Source organism: Stigmatopora argus, chromosome 23 (genome assembly GCF_051989625.1).
Source record: "Stigmatopora argus isolate UIUO_Sarg chromosome 23, RoL_Sarg_1.0, whole genome shotgun sequence".
Taxonomy (NCBI): Eukaryota; Metazoa; Chordata; class Actinopteri; order Syngnathiformes; family Syngnathidae; genus Stigmatopora; species Stigmatopora argus.
The window spans coordinates 7,337,501-7,350,032 of NC_135409.1; the positions used below are offsets into that span (position 1 = coordinate 7,337,501).

Below are 12,532 nucleotides of genomic sequence, written 5' to 3' on the forward strand. Positions count from 1 at the left end.
CCAAAAATATTTTGCTGTTTAATATACCCAGGTATATTAAATGATTTTTGCTTTTTTGAGCCTCCTGTTTGTGCGCCATTTAATATAGCCCTGCCGTTTCATATACCCGGGTATATTAAACGGCAGCTCGCCTTTCTTGGCTAGATTTGTATGGTGTTCATGGGGGGCATAATTATAGATACTTAAGTTCATTAAAATTCCAAGTCAGACTTTATTTAGCAGTAAGTAGTTTTAGCCTGCAAAACGTTGATGCACCCTGTCACGGCATAAATAATGTGTAGTGGATCGTACCTTCCCGTTTGTGCGCCATTTAATATACCCCTGCCGATTAATGTTGTTAAACAGCAAAATACGGTAAGCCTATCTGTTGAATCTCCAGGCTCTATATATGCTAACTTTTGCTTTTTGTGTGTGCAAATTTTCCCTGTTTATCCTTAGGATGCTGATCTTCCTGCATGCCTAGAGTGCTCACACCCATGAGGTTACAGGAGAGAAGACTGGGCCACATCAAGGTAAGACTACAAAAAATTATGTTGAATCTCCAGTCTCTATATATGCTAACTGTTGGGGTTATTTCGGGTACTATTATAAATGTGCTTGAAATATTAATCATTATAAGCAGACAAATACTCAGTATAACTGTTACCGAAGGACACTTCCCCCTGCAGCTGGCTCCGAGGACGTTTAATTGTTTTGCCTTGATCCGAGCACTATTAACTTGACAGCTCACCCAGTCCCGGGCTCCGAGGACTGTTGATCTGGGTTCGCAATGAAGATCTGTGAAGAACTCTTAAAATGCTTTGACTTGGTGATAGGTTTATTAATAGGTATACTTTAATAAAAGCAGAGAGACATCGTTGACATATTCCAGCTTTGAAACTTGCAAGTGAGAATCGTCCTGGCTTGTCCTCGCCACCGTCACGGCATCCTCCTCTGTCCATTTAGTCGCCCATAATCAAAACACTTAAGGTAATCTGATTCAAACAATTGCATAAGCTAACCGAATAACACCATTAAGGTCAAAAAACAACTGCCACAACAATTGCATATCAGGTCGGAAACCAAAACAACTGCGTACGAATTTGCACAAGTAAGCATACAAGGTGACACGAGCGGATCGGAAACCAAAACAACTGCGTAAGAATTTGCACAAGTAAGCATAATAATTCCATATAAGGTAAAAACGAAGCGACAGTATTTTTAAACAATATGCGAGCACTTTCGGAGGTTGATTCGATTATCGCCATCTGCCGGAATCCAAGTCAAAGCAATTTAAGAGTCCTTTGTAGATCTTCATTGCGAACTCAGATCAGCAGTCCTCGGCCTGGAACGTGGTGTCCTGTCCGAGTCAATAGTCCTGAAAACAATTAAATGTCCTCGAAGCCAGCTGCCTCGAGCTTGCTCTTTCCCAAATTAAAATAAAGCTCCTATACTTATTAATGATTAAAATGCACATATAATAACATCCCCGAATAATCCCAACATTCCCCCATTTTTATTATATGTTTGTTATTAATTCATTTTATGGCAAATACAAATGAGGGAAAATGTCCGTTGGCTGCTTTAATTTTACCGGCTGCTCTGAAAAAGAAAGAACAAAATCATTTTCGCCCAATTCGTACTCGGAATTACCATGCTCCTGGAATTCACTGCTCTTTCCAGTACGTTTCATCAGGAGCAGATGGCGATAATCGAATTGACTTCCGAAAATACTCGCATATTGTTTTAAAAGTGTTGCTCGTTTAACCTAATATGGAAATTGTTTTGCTTGCGTAAATTCTTATGCATTTGTTTTTAGTTTCTGACCTTAATTGTTGTTTTGAAGACCTGATATGCAATTGTTGCAGTTTTTTTTACCTTGTTATTCGGTTAGAAGCTTATACAATTGTTTTGCATAAGATAACCTTAATTGTTTAGATTATAATGCAACTAAATGGACAGAGGAGGATGTCTTTCTTTAGAATGATCCGTGATGGATTCTCACTTGCAAGTTAACGCTGGATTATGTGCTCCGATGTCTTTCCTTTTATTAAAGTATATCTATTAATGAACCTATCACTAACTTTTGCTATTTTATTTTTGCACGCAACAGGCCTGCAAGATCTTCCTCACAGGTTGCCCACTTGAAGATGTCTCTCTTGCATCATAGGGTGAGGTTCCATTGGCCATATTTCCACAGCTCTCTGGCTAGATCTTAAAGGTAAGAGGGATCTCAATTAATGTTGGATCAGGAATTTTAAGTGTTATTTCTATTTTGTAAATGTCCTTCCCCAGTTTTTTTCTTTTATTTACCCCCCAGTTTTTTATTTTATTTTCTAAGTATTCCCCCCATTTTCTTTTAAGTGTAAAAATGTGTTAGTTAATTTATAACCATCTTTTGTCTTTTTGTCTGCAGGTGGAGAAAAGACTGGCCATACCAATCAACACTTCAATGTGGTGCCAACTCCTAAGTGCACAAGTTAAAACGTTTTCCTGTTAATAAAAAGACAACTAGACTTTTTAAAAACTTTTATTTTTCCCACAAAATCTTGAGATAGGTCCTGGCAGATCGTCCAACATCTAGGAGTGGGTACAGATGTGTCAATAGACGGGAAATCTTCTCCCCTCTTGGACAGAATTCTGGAAAACAAAAGGGGTCAAGGTACAATAGATTAAGTAAAAACAACATTCCCAAATTGGGCTTTGCCAGAACCCATCTCGGAAAATATCCCTGATTCAAGCAAAACCTAACTTGGAATGGGTGCATTGATAGACAGGAACTCTTATCCCTCTTGGGTGGAAGTCTGGAAAACAAAAAAAGGGGTCAAGGCACAATACATTAAAAAAAATACTGACGAGAGCTAAGTTAAGTCAAAATTTGACCCAAAAAACAGCTCCTACATTGAACTTTTTTCTATAAAAGGTACTCACAGATCAAATAATCAGAATCTTGATCATTTGATTCAGATGTGGAAAACACTGGACGGGCCCTCAATGATCAGAGTTGGAGACCCCTGAGGGGATTGGTGTCAAAGACCGTGTGTCATCCTTTTTTGTGGAAATTTGTCTTGTCACCAACTTGCTTTGGCTTTGGGTGGAACCTGAAGAGAAGCAAGATACAAAGAGTAGTTTTAGTACACATTATATGAAATTAATAAATAAGATGACCTGAAACACTTTGGTACTGTTTCTGCCTTGACTTCTTGTCGATTTTGACAGCTTTCACCTGCTCTTAACTTTTGTCAAAACCACATTTGAAACTAAAAAATGAGAAGGGCAAAGGTATATATATTCTATAAGTACTTTTTTAAATTAAAAAAACGACATAGTATAGTAAGGCTTTTTTTCTTAAAAAACGACATAGTATAGTGAGGCTTTTTTTCTTAAAATAATAATAATAATCGGACATAGGCCCTGTCGTCATTATCACAACACAAAAGCCTACTTGTCATCACACGCAGAAACTGCGTGTGACGAAATTGATGGTGCTTCTCCATAAGCTATGTTTAATCGGCAAAAGACCTAAATAAGTGTAAGTTACGGACTTGTAATTTGTCATTCCGCTGTTGTGGATACAGGTCGCTTACCTCTCACTGTCTTCCACTTACCTTACTTCAGTCAGCTAGTAGACATAGTATAGTAAGGCTTTTCTTAAAAACGACATAGTATAGTAAGGCTTTTTTTCTTAAAAAACGACATAGTATAGTGAGGCTTTTTTTCTTAAAAACGACATAGTACAGTAAGGCTTTTTAAATTAAAAAACGACATAGTATAGTAAGGCTTTTTTAAATTAAAAAACGACATAGTATAGTAAGGCTTTTTTGTTAAAAAACGACCATGTATAGTAAGGCTTTTTTTCTTAAAAAACGACATAGTATAGTGAGGCTTTTTTTTTCTTAAAAAACGACATAGTATAGTAAGGCTTTTTTAAATTAAAAAACGACATAGCATAGTAAGGCTTTTTTTCTTGAAAAACGACAGTATAGTAAGGCTTTTTTAAATTAAAAAACGACATAGTATAGTAAGGCTTTTTTAAATTAAAAAACGACATAGTATAGTAAGGCTTTTTTAAATTAAAAAACGACCATGTATAGTAAGGCTTTTTTTTCTTAAAAAACGACATAGTATAGTAAGGCTTTTTTTCTTAAAAAACGACATAGTATAGTAAGGCTTTTTTTCTTGAAAAACGACATAGTATAGTAAGGGTTTTTTAAATTAATAAACGACATAGTATAGTAAGGCTTTTCTTCTTAAAAAACGACATAGTATAGTAAGGCTTTTCTTCTTAAAAAACGACCCAGTATAGTAAGGCTTTTTTTCTTAAAAAACGACAGTATAGTAAGGGTTTTTTTCTTGAAAAACGACATAGTATAGTAAGGCTTTTTTAAATTAAAAAACGACATAGTATAGTAAGGCTTTTTTAAATTAAAAAACGACATAGTATAGTAAGGCTTTTTTCTTAAAAAACGACCATGTATAGTAAGGCTTTTTTTCTTAAAAAACGACATAGTATAGTAAGGCTTTTTTTCTTAAAAAACGACACAGTATAGTAAGGCTTTTTTTCTTAAAAAACGACATAGTATAGTAAGGCTTTTTTTCTTGAAAAACGACATAGTATAGTAAGGGTTTTTTAAATTAAAAAACGACATAGTATAGTAAGGCTTTTTTCTTAAAAAACGACCATGTATAGTAAGGCTTTTTTAAATTAAAAAACGACATAGTATAGTAAGGCTTTTTTCTTAAAAAACGACCATGTATAGTAAGGCTTTTTTTCTTAAAAAACGACATAGTATAGTAAGGCTTTTTTTCTTAAAAAACGACACAGTATAGTAAGGCTTTTTTTCTTAAAAAACGACATAGTATAGTAAGGCTTTTTTTCTTGAAAAACGACAGTATATTAAGGCTTTTTTAAATTAAAAAACGACATAGTATAGTAAGGCTTTTTTCTTAAAAAACGACCATGTATAGTAAGGCTTTTTTAAATTAAAAAACGACATAGTATAGTAAGGCTTTTTTAAATTAAAAAACGACATAGTATAGTAAGGCTTTTTTCTTAAAAAACGACCATGTATAGTAAGGCTTTTTTTCTTAAAAAATGACATAGTATAGTAAGGCTTTTTTTCTTAAAAAACGACATAGTATAGTAAGGCTTTTTTTCTTGAAAAACGACATAGTATAGTAAGGCTTTTTTAAATTAAAAAACGACATAGTATAGTAAGGCTTTTTTCTTAAAAAACGACCATGTATAGTAAGGCTTTTTTAAATTAAAAAACGACATAGTAAAGTAAGGCTTTTTTAAATTAAAAAACGACATAGTATAGTAAGGCTTTTTTAAATTAAAAAACGACATAGTATAGTAAGGCTTTTTTCTTAAAAAACGACCATGTGTAGTAAGGCTTTTTTTCTTAAAAACGACATAGTATAGTAAGGCTTTTTTTCTTAAAAAACGACATAGTATAGTAAGGGTTTTTTAAATTAAAAAACGACATAGTATAGTAAGGCTTTTTTCTTAAAAGACGACCATGTATAGTAAGGCTTTTTTTAAATTAATAAACGACATAGTATAGTAAGGCTTTTCTTCTTAAAAAACGACATAGTATAGTAAGGCTTTTCTTCTTAAAAAACGACCCAGTATAGTAAGGCTTTTCTTCTTAAAAAACGACCCAGTATAGTAAGGCTTTTTTTCTTGAAAAACGACATAGTATAGTAAGGGTTTTTTAAATTAAAAAACGACATAGTATAGTAAGGGTTTTTTAAATTAAAAAACGACATAGTATAGTAAGGCTTTTTTAAATTAAAAAACGACATAGTATAGTAAGGCTTTTTTCTTAAAAAACGACCATGTATAGTAAGGCTTTTTTTCTTAAAAAACGACATAGTATAGTAAGGCTTTTTTTCTTAAAAAACGACACAGTATAGTAAGGCTTTTTTTCTTAAAAAACGACATAGTATAGTAAGGCTTTTTTTCTTGAAAAACGACATAGTATAGTAAGGGTTTTTTAAATTAAAAAACGACATAGTATAGTAAGGCTTTTTTCTTAAAAAACGACCATGTATAGTAAGGCTTTTTTAAATTAAAAAACGACATAGTATAGTAAGGCTTTTTTCTTAAAAAACGACCATGTATAGTAAGGCTTTTTTTCTTAAAAAACGACATAGTATAGTAAGGCTTTTTTTCTTAAAAAACGACACAGTATAGTAAGGCTTTTTTTCTTAAAAAACGACATAGTATAGTAAGGCTTTTTTTCTTGAAAAACGACATAGTATAGTAAGGCTTTTTTAAATTAAAAAACGACATAGTATAGTAAGGCTTTTTTAAATTAAAAAACGACATAGTATAGTAAGGCTTTTTTAAAATTAAAAACGACATAATATAGTAAGGCTTTTTTAAATTAAAAAACGACATAGTATAGTAAGGCTTTTTTTCTTAAAAAACGACATAGTATAGTAAGGCTTTTTTTCTTAAAAAACGACATAGTATAGTAAGGCTTTTTTTCTTAAAAAACGACATAGTATAGTAAGGCTTTTTTTCTTAAAAAACGACATAGTATAGTAAGGCTTTTTTAAATTAAAAAACGACATAGTATAGTAAGGCTTTTTTCTTAAAAAACGACATAGTAAAGTAAGGCTTTTTTAAATTAAAAAACGACATAGTATAGTAAGGCTTTTTTAAATTAAAAAACGACATAGTATAGTAAGGCTTTTTTCTTAAAAAACGACCATGTGTAGTAAGGCTTTTTTTCTTAAAAACGACATAGTATAGTAAGGCTTTTTTTCTTAAAAAACGACATAGTATAGTAAGGCTTTTTTTCTTAAAAAACGACATAGTATAGTAAGGCTTTTTTTCTTAAAAAACGACATAGTATAGTAAGGCTTTTTTTCTTGAAAAACGACATAGTATAGTAAGGCTTTTTTTAAATTAAAAAACGACATAGTATAGTAAGGCTTTTTTAAATTAAAAAACGACATAGTATAGTAAGGCTTTTTTTCTTAAAAAACGACATAGTATAGTAAGGCTTTTTTTCTTAAAAAACGACATAGTATAGTAAGGCTTTTTTTCTTAAAAAACGACATAGTATAGTAAGGCTTTTTTTCTTAAAAAACGACATAGTATAGTAAGGCTTTTTTTCTTGAAAAACGACATAGTATAGTAAGGCTTTTTTTAAATTAAAAACGACATAGTATAGTAAGGCTTTTTTAAATTAAAAAACGACATAGTATAGTAAGGCTTTTATTCTTAAAAAACGACATAGTATAGTAAGGCTTTTTTAAATTAAAAAAACGACATAGTATAGTAAGGCTTTTTTAAATTAAAAAACGACATAGTATAGTAAGGCTTTTTTAAATTAAAAAACGACATAGTATAGTAAGGCTTTTTTCTTAAAAAACGACCATGTATAGTAAGGCTTTTTTTCTTAAAAAACGACATAGTATAGTAAGGCTTTTTTTCTTAAAAAACGACATAGTATAGTAAGGCTTTTTTTCTTAAAAAACGACATAGTATAGTGAGGCTTTTTTTCTTAAAAAACGACATAGTATAGTAAGGCTTTTTTCTTAAAAAAACGACCATGTATAGTAAGGCTTTTTTTCTTAAAAAACGACATAGTATAGTAAGGCTTTTTTTCTTAAAAAACGACACAGTATAGTAAGGCTTTTTTTCTTAAAAAACGACATAGTATAGTAAGGCTTTTTTTCTTAAAAAACGACCATGTATAGTAAGGCTTTTTTTCTTAAAAAACGACATAGTATAGTAAGGCTTTTTTTCTTAAAAAACGACATAGTATAGTAAGGCTTTTTTTCTTAAAAAACGACATAGTATAGTAAGGCTTTTTTTCTTGAAAAACGACATAGTATAGTAAGGCTTTTTTAAATTAAAAAACGACATAGTATAGTAAGGCTTTTTTAAATTAAAAAACGACATAGTATAGTAAGGCTTTTTTAAATTAAAAAACGACATAGTATAGTTAGGCTTTTTTCTTAAAAAACGACCATGTATAGTAAGGCTTTTTTTCTTAAAAAACGACATAGTATAGTAAGGCTTTTTTTCTTAAAAAACGACATAGTATAGTAAGGCTTTTTTTCTTAAAAAACGACATAGTATAGTAAGGCTTTTTTTCTTGAAAAACGACATAGTAAAGTAAGGCTTTTTTCTTAAAAAACGACCATGTATAGTAAGGCTTTTTTTCTTAAAAAACGACATAGTACAGTAAGGCTTTTTTTCTTAAAAAACGACACAGTATAGTAAGGCTTTTTTTCTTAAAAAACGACATAGTATAGTAAGGCTTTTTTTCTTGAAAAACGACATAGTATAGTAAGGCTTTTTTAAATTAAAAAACGACATAGTATAGTAAGGCTTTTTTAAATTAAAAAACGACATAGTATAGTAAGGCTTTTTTAAATTAAAAAACGACATAGTATAGTAAGGCTTTTTTCTTAAAAAACGACCATGTATAGTAAGGCTTTTTTTCTTAAAAAACGACATAGTATAGTAAGGCTTTTTTTCTTAAAAAACGACATAGTATAGTAAGGCTTTTTTTCTTAAAAAACGACATAGTATAGTAAGGCTTTTTTTCTTGAAAAACGACATAGTAAAGTAAGGCTTTTTTCTTAAAAAACGACCATGTATAGTAAGGCTTTTTTTCTTAAAAAACGACATAGTATAGTAAGGCTTTTTTTCTTAAAAAACGACACAGTATAGTAAGGCTTTTTTTCTTAAAAAACGACATAGTATAGTAAGGCTTTTTTTCTTAAAAAACGACATAGTATAGTAAGGCTTTTTTTCTTGAAAAATTACATAGTATAGTAAGGCTTTTTTAAATTAAAAAACGACATAGTATAGTAAGGCTTTTTTAAATTAAAAAACGACATAGTATAGTAAGGCTTTTTTAAATTAAAAAACGACATAGTATAGTAAGGCTTTTTTCTTAAAAAACGACCATGTATAGTAAGGCTTTTTTTCTTAAAAAACGACATAGTATAGTAAGGCTTTTTTTCTTAAAAAACGACATAGTATAGTAAGGCTTTTTTTCTTAAAAAACGACATAGTATAGTAAGGCTTTTTTTCTTAAAAAACGACACAGTATAGTAAGGCTTTTTTTCTTAAAAAACGACATAGTATAGTAAGGCTTTTTTTCTTGAAAAACGACATAGTATAGTAAGGCTTTTTTAAATTAAAAAACGACATAGTATAGTAAGGCTTTTTTAAATTAAAAAACGACATAGTATAGTAAGGCTTTTTTAAATTAAAAAACGACATAGTATAGTAAGGCTTTTTTCTTAAAAAACGACCATGTATAGTAAGGCTTTTTTTCTTAAAAAACGACATAGTATAGTAAGGCTTTTTTTCTTAAAAAACGACATAGTATAGTAAGGCTTTTTTTCTTAAAAAACGACATAGTATAGTAAGGCTTTTTTTCTTGAAAAACGACATAGTAAAGTAAGGCTTTTTTAAATTAAAAAACGACATAGTATAGTAAGGCTTTTTTCTTAAAAAACGACATAGTATAGTAAGGCTTTTTTAAATTAAAAAACGACATAGTATAGTAAGGCTTTTTTAAATTAAAAAACGACATAGTATAGTAAGGCTTTTTTCTTAAAAAACGACCATGTATAGTAAGGCTTTTTTAAATTAAAAAACGACATAGTATAGTAAGGCTTTTTTCTTAAAAAACGACCATGTATAGTAAGGCTTTTTTTCTTAAAAAATGACATAGTATAGTAAGGCTTTTTTTCTTAAAAAACGACATAGTATAGTAAGGCTTTTTTTCTTAAAAAACGACATAGTATAGTAAGGCTTTTTTTCTTGAAAAACGACATAGTATAGTAAGGCTTTTTTAAATTAAAAAACGACATAGTATAGTAAGGCTTTTTTCTTAAAAAACGACCATGTATAGTAAGGCTTTTTTAAATTAAAAAACGACATAGTAAAGTAAGGCTTTTTTAAATTAAAAAACGACATAGTATAGTAAGGCTTTTTTAAATTAAAAAACGACATAGTATAGTAAGGCTTTTTTCTTAAAAAACGACCATGTGTAGTAAGGCTTTTTTTCTTAAAAAACGACATAGTATAGTAAGGCTTTTTTTCTTAAAAAACGACATAGTATAGTAAGGCTTTTTTTCTTAAAAAACGACATAGTATAGTAAGGCTTTTTTAAATTAAAAAACGACATAGTATAGTAAGGCTTTTTTCTTGAAAAACGACATAGTAAAGTAAGGCTTTTTTAAATTAAAAAACGACATAGTATAGTAAGGCTTTTTTAAATTAAAAAACGACATAGTATAGTAAGGCTTTTTTCTTAAAAAACGACCATGTGTAGTAAGGCTTTTTTTCTTAAAAACGACATAGTATAGTAAGGCTTTTTTTCTTAAAAAACGACATAGTATAGTAAGGCTTTTTTTCTTAAAAAACGACATAGTATAGTAAGGCTTTTTTTCTTAAAAAACGACATAGTATAGTAAGGCTTTTTTTCTTGAAAAACGACATAGTATAGTAAGGCTTTTTTTAAATTAAAAAACGACATAGTATAGTAAGGCTTTTTTTAAATTAAAAACGACATAGTATAGTAAGGCTTTTTTAAATTAAAAAACGACATAGTATAGTAAGGCTTTTTTTCTTAAAAAACGACATAGTATAGTAAGGCTTTTTTTCTTAAAAAACGACATAGTATAGTAAGGCTTTTTTTCTTAAAAAACGACATAGTATAGTAAGGCTTTTTTTCTTAAAAAACGACATAGTATAGTAAGGCTTTTTTTCTTGAAAAACGACATAGTATAGTAAGGCTTTTTTTAAATTAAAAACGACATAGTATAGTAAGGCTTTTTTAAATTAAAAAACGACATAGTATAGTAAGGCTTTTATTCTTAAAAAACGACATAGTATAGTAAGGCTTTTTTAAATTAAAAAAACGACATAGTATAGTAAGGCTTTTTTAAATTAAAAAACGACATAGTATAGTAAGGCTTTTTTCTTGAAAAACGACATAGTAAAGTAAGGCTTTTTTAAATTAAAAAACGACATAGTATAGTAAGGCTTTTTTTCTTAAAAAACGACATAGTATAGTAAGGCTTTTTTTCTTAAAAAACGACATAGTATAGTAAGGCTTTTTTTCTTAAAAAACGACATAGTATAGTAAGGCTTTTTTTCTTAAAAAACGACATAGTATAGTAAGGCTTTTTTCTTAAAAAACGACCATGTATAGTAAGGCTTTTTTTCTTAAAAAACGACATAGTATAGTAAGGCTTTTTTTCTTAAAAAACGACACAGTATAGTAAGGCTTTTTTTCTTAAAAAACGACATAGTATAGTAAGGCTTTTTTTCTTAAAAAACGACCATGTATAGTAAGGCTTTTTTTCTTAAAAAACGACATAGTATAGTAAGGCTTTTTTTCTTAAAAAACGACATAGTATAGTAAGGCTTTTTTTCTTGAAAAACGACATAGTATAGTAAGGCTTTTTTAAATTAAAAAACGACATAGTATAGTAAGGCTTTTTTAAATTAAAAAACGACATAGTATAGTAAGGCTTTTTTAAATTAAAAAACGACATAGTATAGTTAGGCTTTTTTCTTAAAAAACGACCATGTATAGTAAGGCTTTTTTTCTTAAAAAACGACTTAGTATAGTAAGGCTTTTTTTCTTAAAAAACGACATAGTATAGTAAGGCTTTTCTTAAAAACGACATAGTATAGTAAGGCTTTTTTTCTTAAAAAACGACATAGTATAGTGAGGCTTTTTTTCTTAAAAACGACATAGTACAGTAAGGCTTTTTAAATTAAAAAACGACATAGTATAGTAAGGCTTTTTTAAATTAAAAAACGACATAGTATAGTAAGGCTTTTTTGTTAAAAAACGACCATGTATAGTAAGGCTTTTTTTCTTAAAAAACGACATAGTATAGTGAGGCTTTTTTTTTCTTAAAAAACGACATAGTATAGTAAGGCTTTTTTAAATTAAAAAACGACATAGCATAGTAAGGCTTTTTTTCTTGAAAAACGACAGTATAGTAAGGCTTTTTTAAATTAAAAAACGACATAGTATAGTAAGGCTTTTTTAAATTAAAAAACGACATAGTATAGTAAGGCTTTTTTAAATTAAAAAACGACCATGTATAGTAAGGCTTTTTTTTCTTAAAAAACGACATAGTATAGTAAGGCTTTTTTTCTTAAAAAACGACATAGTATAGTAAGGCTTTTTTTCTTGAAAAACGACATAGTATAGTAAGGGTTTTTTAAATTAATAAACGACATAGTATAGTAAGGCTTTTCTTCTTAAAAAACGACATAGTATAGTAAGGCTTTTCTTCTTAAAAAACGACCCAGTATAGTAAGGCTTTTTTTCTTAAAAAACGACAGTATAGTAAGGGTTTTTTTCTTGAAAAACGACATAGTATAGTAAGGCTTTTTTAAATTAAAAAACGACATAGTATAGTAAGGCTTTTTTAAATTAAAAAACGACATAGTATAGTAAGGCTTTTTTCTTAAAAAACGACCATGTATAGTAAGGCTTTTTTTCTTAAAAAACGACATAGTATAGTAAGGCTTTTTTTCTTAAAAAAC

General features: G+C 29.3%; 2 long non-coding RNA genes across 3 annotated transcripts in view; one reads left to right on the top strand and one right to left on the bottom strand.

Moving 5' to 3' along the window:
- The first annotated feature begins 57 nt into the window (after window positions 1-57).
- Window positions 58-3,160, top strand: LOC144068994 (uncharacterized). The gene is made up of 3 exons (XR_013298355.1): window positions 58-512; window positions 2,093-2,200; window positions 2,396-3,160. It is a non-coding gene; the product is annotated as an uncharacterized LOC144068994 (long non-coding RNA).
- LOC144068995 (uncharacterized) overlaps window positions 2,494-12,532 on the bottom strand; it is a 42,698-nt gene continuing 32,659 nt past the window's right edge. Inside the window, exons 3-4 of one of the 2 annotated variants that reach the window (XR_013298357.1) lie at window positions 2,732-3,080; window positions 2,494-2,619 (exon numbers count right to left, since the gene is read on the bottom strand). This is a non-coding gene — a long non-coding RNA (uncharacterized LOC144068995). Of the gene's footprint in view, window positions 3,081-12,532 lie in introns of both variants that reach the window. The other variant, XR_013298356.1, reaches the window with a different exon arrangement.